The sequence below is a fragment of the Oratosquilla oratoria genome, chromosome 15 (genome assembly GCF_046742065.1).
Source record: "Oratosquilla oratoria isolate Oo_2021 chromosome 15, ASM4674206v1, whole genome shotgun sequence".
NCBI lineage: Eukaryota > Metazoa > Arthropoda > Malacostraca > Stomatopoda > Squillidae > Oratosquilla > Oratosquilla oratoria.
The window spans coordinates 230,816-240,000 of NC_134791.1; the positions used below are offsets into that span (position 1 = coordinate 230,816).

Consider the following 9,185-nt stretch of genomic DNA (forward strand, 5'->3'; position numbering starts at 1 on the left):
AGAGGAAAATGCGAGAGACGAGCACCTTTCCGACAACGCCAGTACTACTGCACGTTGAATAAATAAAGATATCAATAAAACGAATAGGATGGATTTAGGGGTACGTTTTGCTCGGTGCGATTATCGTTCATGACAACGATGATCGTCCAACGATTGTCTAGGGCACTCGTTCTTTGTTTTTGAATGATGGGGATGTTTTGCTTCGATATGCTGCAACGTACGAGGCTGCTGATCATTCCATTAGCCGAACCACCGCGCTGACACATGATGATGATGATGCCAGGAGGTCTGATGCGCGTCGCCCCCCCCCACCCCCACTGACTGTGTTGGGAGGAGGACAATAACAATGACACCGGGGAGCAAAACGCACCTCGGGGGGTCACGCCTACACTATTGCGATCACGATTTGTGGAGGGAAGACAAAAGGATAAAGCAGCGACCCCGAATTCACCAGAAACACTGACTCGTACCACTAAAACGACAAAGTCCCACCACGGGACACATCATCCCACTTCTAAGAACCTAGTCCCAATACCAACGCTAAAAATAATTAAATAAAATCAAAATATTTATCTATATACCAAGAGCTTTCCACCCCCCCCCCCTTACGAGGGAGGTAGCAAAGTCAAAGGCAGGCACGTAGCCACTCCCATCTATTCCACCCCCCTCCCATCTCAGGTTCTCATGAATGATGGGTCATCCCTGTCTCCCGCCCACTGCCCCCACCCCCTGGGTCAGAGACAATGAAGCAAAACACAGTACATCCACAGCAGGGCCGCTTCACTTATTCGACGGCCCCGATTACATATATCATAATAATAATAATAATAATAATAATAATAATAATAATAATAACAATAATAATAATAATAATCGGTGAGGTAAGGCCCTTTACAAGTATCATTCTGGCTCAGGAGGAACGAGTTTATTCGTCTTCCGGAGGGGGTGGGGGAGGTAGTATATGGGTCACACTCAAGTGGAATTCTCCTTAAGTTATAAATACACCCCCATCAACCAGAGACAAAATGTGCACACAAACACATAATGCTAGAGAGAACCGCACATGAATGCATATTATATGTAAGTACATACATATTTGAGGACAGAGAGGAAACGGACACTAGAGAAGAGCTCTTCTCGTGTTTCTGTTTCCTCTCTGTCCTCAAATTTGTTACGATGAATAATCATCACATATATATATATATATATATATATATATATATACATATATATACATATATATATATACATATATACATATATATATATATATATATATATATATACATATATGTATATATATATATATAAAGGTCCTTGCTGTGACATTCCCTGCGGACGGAAAAGGAGAAGGTGGCAAAGACACGGTATGACTCGAGCGTGGAGGAGATGGGGTCAGGCAGACTGAGGAGGACTGGGAAGGGGAGAGAGTAAGGAGGAGGAGGAGGAGGTTGATGGGGGGAAGGGAGCAGGCGCATAAAGAGGCCAACACCTCACTGTGGGGAAGAGGGGAGAGATGATAAAGAGTAAGTGGGGGGGGGAAGGAATACAAAGGGAAAGTGCACTAGAGGTCGAGAGCAAATTAACATAGAAAAAAGAAAGAACCTACAGAAAGGAATACACATATGAGAAATGATGTGTGGGAGAAGGAATAGTTCCAATATATGGAACACATATTAGAAAGCGCCTTCAGTATCAGCAATTTTCTCGATTTCGGATCGGCTTCGTTCTAAACAATAAAAAAATTCTAATCCTTTAAATTCCCAATAGCCAGAAGTAAACGTGAATGATCATTTCGAAATTGAACGATACAAAGAGGGAAGATGCAAGCTCGTTTCGTTCTGTCGTGGTAGTTTCCTTTAAGTTTCGTTGTTGTTTTTCATGAGCACCATGACCATACCCCCGTCCACACGATGACAATGTGTATATAGTACACAAACACGGGTACATACATAAATATGCACATGCATACATACGCACGCACACACATAAGACACGTATGCAGTGTAATCACACAGGTGCATGTATAAATATGCACATCCATACACACGCAAGGCATGAACGAAAACACACACACACACACACACACACACACACACACACACACACACTGAGAGAGGGCGTTGTGTGCTTTGAGGAATGTGTGTATAATGCCTGAAGGGGCAAGCACGTAATCCCTCAACTCTGAGATCTGAGGTTAAAAGAGATTGGCACAAGATCTGGCTGGGTGGTCTGGCATGGCGAGGAAATACGCGAGCAAACACGTGAATCACCACCACGGTCTTGGATCACATGTTGGACTCGTGATCGCCAGCTGTTACTCTCCCGGCTGATAGCTCAGATCTATATGGCCCGATCTATGGGTAATACTCTTACACACACACACACACACATACACACACACACACATACTCCTTGGCCACCAAAGTTGCAGTGACGGCTTGCAATGCAATGATGCTTCTCAGCCCTGGACGGAGACACACACACAAGTCTCTGACATGGCTAGACGTGTCCTGCCAGGGTCTTCTCTGGAGGGCCATCCAAATAGTTCGCACCCAATTCATGCACGAGGAGGTTAACCCCAACGATGACGTCTGGCCTTGGGCCAGAAAAACAAAAATTAAACATACGAGAAAAAAACAAAAATCGATCTACATTGGAGTGAATAAATAAATATCAAATAACAAATAAATAAAACACAAATAAACAAATAATGAAAATACAACAATAAAAAAAATACACAAACAAATCTGAAGCCCAACCCACCGGATTAAAAGAACCTCCAGAAGATTTTAGGAGCCATAACCAAGTGTGCCCCAACGCCTCCCACTAACTACCAATCATGGACAGGGTACCCCACAACCACCGCTAAACGTCTCCTGGCGTCGTCACACCGACCCTTCAGGGTTCAACGCCCCTAGCGAAGTCCCCCCCCCAACCCTGACAGTCAGGAACGACCCCAGGGCGTTGCCCCCTTTCAGCCCCGCCCATGTCACGTGACCTGGTCTATTCGTGTACCCGAGCGAAGCAGGTGACAGAAAGAGAGAGAAAGAGAGAAACGCACTCTTTTCGTTCTGGTTGACGTCGGGGCGATCGGTTTCGCCCGCCGAGGACAGGATCAGGATCCCTCCCACGTGTTGGGGGGGGGGGACCTGGGCGAGGTTCGATCCCTCTTGACGGGGAGACATTCCTCTTATTAAAGAATCCGAATCCTCTAAAAAGAGTTTAGCCACCTTAAGAGGGATGCAGCCTCATTGGAAAGGATCCAGACCCCTTATGACGTACGTGGCGATGACGGGAGTGAACTCTCAGGGCTGACACGGGGAATCCTGGTGTGGAGCGAGTCTATGGGTTGTGGATGATACTGGGTGGGTGGTTGGGGGGGTGGGGGTGAAAATCTATGGGTAAAATCTTATAGCGAAGTATTATCGGTAACAAGGTGTTATTCGGTAAGGTGTCAATTTACGAGTTTAGGGGAAGTTCTTTGGGGTAATAGGTGTATGTATGCGCACACCCAACCACAAATGTCCTCCAAATATCCAATAGTATGTCTCATCTTGTGTGTGTGTGTGTGAGAGAGAGAGAGAGAGAGAGAGAGAGAGAGAGAGAGAGAGAGAGAGAGAGAGAGAGAGATGGGGGGAGAGAGTGACACCTTTGATCCTCCCGCTGCGTGACGTCACATCCCAATGTACAGCTGTCACCAATTATACTGTCACATTACAAATGCGGTCCTACATAATCTGGCAACACTTCAAGCAGTTTTCTAATTAGCAAATATGGGATTCTTTTTTATTATGATTCTTCTTAGATTTGGTGTCTTGTACTGCGATTTGGTGTCCGTGCATTTGGCTTCACCAAGTCTGCTTATGAACGTTGCGTCAGTGTTTATACATGACAAACAACACTGCCCCTATTCATGAACAAGGATTCACACAGCTGGCACCATTCTCTTTCAAACATTGGCACCAACACCTCCCCCATAATAAATCACCCATTCCCCATAATGAATCATCACACCTCACCCTCGTTACCTCCCCATTACCTACCCTCACCAATCCCCCATAATACACCAACTTTCCCATTACATAACCACGAACACACATGATCACAAACTCCCCATTCCCCATTACGTAACCGCCATCTCCCCATAACAAGTTAGCACAAACCCCCAATAACACATCACTTACACTTCTTAATCACAAAAAAAAAAAAAAAAAAAAAAAAAAAAAAAAAAAAAACATATGTTCCCCATCTTGCACGTCACAGGAACTACTAAATGTTAGTGGAGTGTGACTTGAGTGTGATGCCATTCTCCCCTCAAAAGGACCTCATCTTCTTCAAGGGGACACGTCCCCCCCATCACCCCCACTACCTCCTCCACCTCCCCCTCCGTCCCTCCCTCCCTCCTCCCGAAAGTTAAAACCTCCCTAGCAACGTGCAAGAGGAGGACGAGGTCGGAAGAGGAGGAAGAAGACGAGGATGGAGGAGGAGGACGGGGAGGAAGAAGGTGACGACGAGGAAAAAGAGGACGAAGGAGGGAGAGGAAGAAGAGGAAGAGGAGGATGAAGAGGAGAAAGAGGATATGAGGGGGAGAGTACAAAAAAGACGAAGAGAATGAAAATGAGAATGTAAACCTGAAAAAATCCGAAAAGAGGAGAAATGGGAAGAGGCGATACGAAGAGGAAGAAGCTACTTGGAAGACAATGTAAGATGTTGAAGAACATAAGAACATAACTCAACCCACTGAAGAGTGAAGGAGGCAGAATACGGAGTATTTGGGGTCGCGGTCGGTCACGGCCTCTTCACTGTATTGAAACGAAGATTTCCTTACGATTAAATCAAGTAAATTCGTACGAGTGTATTTTTACTTGCGGTCGGGTGGAAATAGTGCGAGTCAAAGAAAATGGGCGCGGTTTCCCAGTCAAAGAAAATGGGAACATTTCCTCTCATGATAGAAAATGGACCCGTTTTCTATCTAGGTATATTTCCTACTAAATAACGAATATTTTTTAATAAAATCCTAATTTACTTATAATGATGACTTAGTAAAACCTATATATATTGTAATTTGTACACATTATATAATTTACCAATATACATTTTTTAATGCAAAACTAACATTAGCTACATTTCTATTCGTATAACACAAACATGGTGAAAATTAAAAAATAAACTGAATACAATTGAAATATATAGAACGAAAAAATAAATATATTGTAAATAAATTTACGCGTCTGTGAATATTTCACACACACAACCTCGTGGTGCACTGGTTAGAGTTCCCGCCTGCCACTACGGCGGTTTGAGTTCGAATCCCACCCAGGGCTGAAATAATTTCAGTATCGCTGCGCTGCAGGTTGTTACTCCAACTATCGTGGGCGGGGAGTTAGGTGTGTGTGCGTGTAAGGTCACAGTATTACCTATAGATCGGTCATACGAGCTGAGCTCTCATCCGGGAGGTTAATAACTGTCGATCACGAGTCCAAAACGTGATCCAAGACAATGGTGAATCTCGCATTTACACACACACACGTTTCACTCCTGAGCAAGGCAGCTCACACACCGACACAACCCGTTGCATGAAACCGATCGCACCGGATGATTACACTCTGCCAAAGTAGCATTCCCCCTCACCACTCACAAGCAAGCGGATGCAACTGTGGAACAGCAAGTGAGTGAAGGCAAATCACAAGTTGACGTCCACATACAGTAGAGGGAATACAGTTTTCACTGGGTGTAGGCAGGCATCCCTTGCGATCGGTTTCATGCAACGAGTTGCGTCGGCGTGCGACTGCAGTCAACTGAGGGAAGATACTTGGGTCTCGATCCGAGGAGTTCGCGTTCACACTAGCGTCCACCCAGCTAGACTATTTTCACAACCATCACAATATTTCTATTATTCATTCCATTATAATTACATTACTCTTCTTCTGATCGTCATTATTATAAATTGTTGTGCCATCCTTTACTATGATTATAATTCAGAGGTGGGCGGCGCGGCGGCGGCCCGATTCGGAAGTCCGATTATCCGATTAATCGGATTTCCATTTTCGAATAGGACTAATCCAAGCCAAACGAATCGGACTAACCGCAATGTGACTGCCGAAAATTTAAAGCGATTTGCGATTAATTTTTCTCAAATAAATGTTTTTCTTTTATTCCATTCTATTCACACTTTCGTAATTTTTCTATATTTCAATTAAAATAAAATTTGTATTTTCCTAAAACCTTGGTTTGTCTTTGTATTAGTTTGGATTAGCTTATTTAGGGCAAAAAAACATTAAATTCCTTTAAAAACATTGCAAGTAGCTTTAAAATATAAAATCGCTTTTATAAAAATTAATTGAACATGATATGATAATCGCTAATAGGATTTGAATTTTTGGGCACCACAATCGGATAATCGCAAATCGGACCTGACACGAGCTGGCCAATTGGTAATCGCTAATCGGACTTTTTCCTAATCGTGCCCACCTCTGCTATTATTAGCAATTACTATTATTTGACCATTCCATATTATCACTATCATCATCATTTGGGCACCCAACTATATGGGGGGGGGGGGCTTCTAGTATATCACTGTAATTAATGATTAAATATAGGTTATGTTTTAGGCTTTACGACGTCGGAGAAGGGCGCGGGCGACGTGACGTCACGTAACAAGAGGGCCAGTGGTGACGTCACGAGAGAGGGAGAGGACGTGACGTGGAATAAGATGAGCGCGCGTCGCCTCCCTCCCCCCTTCGGTGGCTGGGGGAAGGCGCACTCGCGGAAACCCGGACCCGACCCGACCCGCCAAATACCAGAATTACGTTAAGAAATAAAAGTATAATAAATAAAAGAACAAAAAGAAAAGAAAAATATACAAAATTATAATAAAATCGTACAAGCATAAAATATATCAGGCACACATTTCCTCTCTAAACACAAAACACACAATTATATTATTTATATATATTTGTGTGTGTGTGTGTGTGTGTGTGTGTGTGTGTGTGTGTGTGTGCACGTACGTGTATGTGTGCACTTGTATATGCATGCGCGTGCACACATAATGTTCATTTTTGTTATAACTATTACTGCTTCTACGTTTCATTTGTCTAATACTTCAGGTGCCATTGGTTTTTTCTCTTTCTTAATGAGTGATGTCAAAGATTATTATTTGTAAGAACCTATTGTGACGAACATGTTCTGATCTCAGCTTCATACATTGGGTTTGTCCTTCTCTGCATAAGGGGTGATGCCAACGATTTTTAAGTCCTCATCATGATTTAACAGGTCCTCTTCTTAGTTCTGTTACTTCTGGTTCCCATGGATCTCGGTTCCTGGCTTGCAAGTGCACCAGAAAGGAAATAAAGTACTTTTTCATGTGCTCTTTTGTGCCATCCTCGCAACTTTACAACCTGTATTTTATGTGCATACGATTGCAATAAATTGATGAATAATAATAACAATAAAAACAATAAATGAAAAATTTATGACGACACCTAAATATCACGTTGTGGCGTTACGTGACATGAATCGTGATGCAATCTCAGGAATCCTTGCGGGTTCCCCACCCTCCTCTCGATCCGGCAGCGCCTCTTGCCAGACCAGACCAAACCTCCCCGTTCCCGTGGATGCCATCCCACGTTAATAAAATCGCCTGCCGACACACAGATTGGGCTGCATGTGAGCTCTGAGCTTTCATTCAAAGGAACGATTGTTGTTGATCACGAGGGTGGTATGTGATTCAAGACCAGCGTGAATCACAAAAGGTGCGGGTGCCAACTTAACAACAACAACGCACTGCCCTGACAACAACAACACAAACCAACGTCGTGTTGTTGTTGTTGTTGTTGTCAGTGCCCATGCAAGCGTGCAGAACGAACTAGAAGGCGGAAAAGACGAGAAAGAGCAACAACGGTGGCAAGCAGGGGTACCAACTGCTGCCGCGACTTGAGGCGAGTTACTTGCGGGCAACCCTCAAGGTGTTGACGTCATCCAGAACCCTCCCCCCGCTTTGTCATGTCTTCAGCACGGACGGGGCGTGTGCACATGTGCACCTATGTGCGTATGAAGACAGCCGGCTGTGTGTGTCCAAGTGCATCTACGTGTGCTGTGTGGGTACGTGTACCTGTGTGTGTTGTATGTACACATGTACACCCTCGGGTGAGTGTACATGTCCACCTCTGTGTATGAAGACAACCAGTTGTATGTACATATGTACCTGTGTTGTGTGTACACATGTAAATTTCCGGTTCTGTGTAAATGTGCACCTATATGAGTTGTGAGTACACATGTACAAATGCAGTTGGTACATTTCTGTGAAGACAGCCGTTTGTGTACGTAAATATGAGTGTGCTTAGTGTACATATATACAGTCGCACTCTGGCATGTACACGTGTGATTTACGTGTACATATATAAATCGCACCTGGATGTGTGGGCATGTGCATCTGTGTGACAGCCGGATGTGTGTGTGTGAATGTACTGTACATATGTGTTGTGTGCATACGTGTACACCTTTAAAAGTTGTCTACCCAAAGAAACTTTAAACACATTTTTTTCATTCTAATAATATTATATATCTTTTCTATACATATAGCTACAAGGTATTTTCTTCTTAAGCAATTCTTAATGAAAATATTGTCATCCACCACTATATTCGTATAATTCTTTATGGAAATTATGTCCTATCCTAATGTTAATTCTGGCTGCCGTCAGGCGATTTTATTCCGATAGAAGGGAGCTCCTGTCTACGTGTGAAGGGCTGCAGGACTTTGGAAAGCGAATGCGCGCATCCACTCCCGTGTTAACCTCGAGTACATCGGAACATGTGTAGTGTACACATCGTAAATGACATACAGGGAAAGTGGAAATAGAGAGAGAGAGAGAGAGAGAGAGAGAGAGAGAGAGAGAGAGAGAGAGAGAGAGAGAGAGAGAGAGAGAGAGAGAGAGAGAGAGAGAGAGAATAACAGAAGACAAAGAAGGGTGAGAAGGGAGTACAAGGAGGAAGAGGAGGCATAGAAAGAGGAGGCGATACGACAAGGAACAGTAGGAAGAGGAGGAAAAAGAGGAGGAAGAGAAGGAGGAGGAGGAAAAGAAGGAAGAGGAGGAAAAGAAAATGTGACATAGAACTGGGAAGAGGAGGAAGATGATAAAGATGTCGATGCTTTATTTTTACCCGGTATACAGTCATTTCTCGCC

The 9,185-nt window shown here is 43.7% G+C and overlaps 1 protein-coding gene across 1 annotated transcript in view; it reads right to left on the reverse strand.

Moving 5' to 3' along the window:
• Positions 1–9,185, reverse strand: part of Lmpt (four and a half LIM domains protein limpet) — a 264,405-nt gene that overhangs the window by 97,884 nt on the left and 157,336 nt on the right. The window lies entirely within an intron of this gene.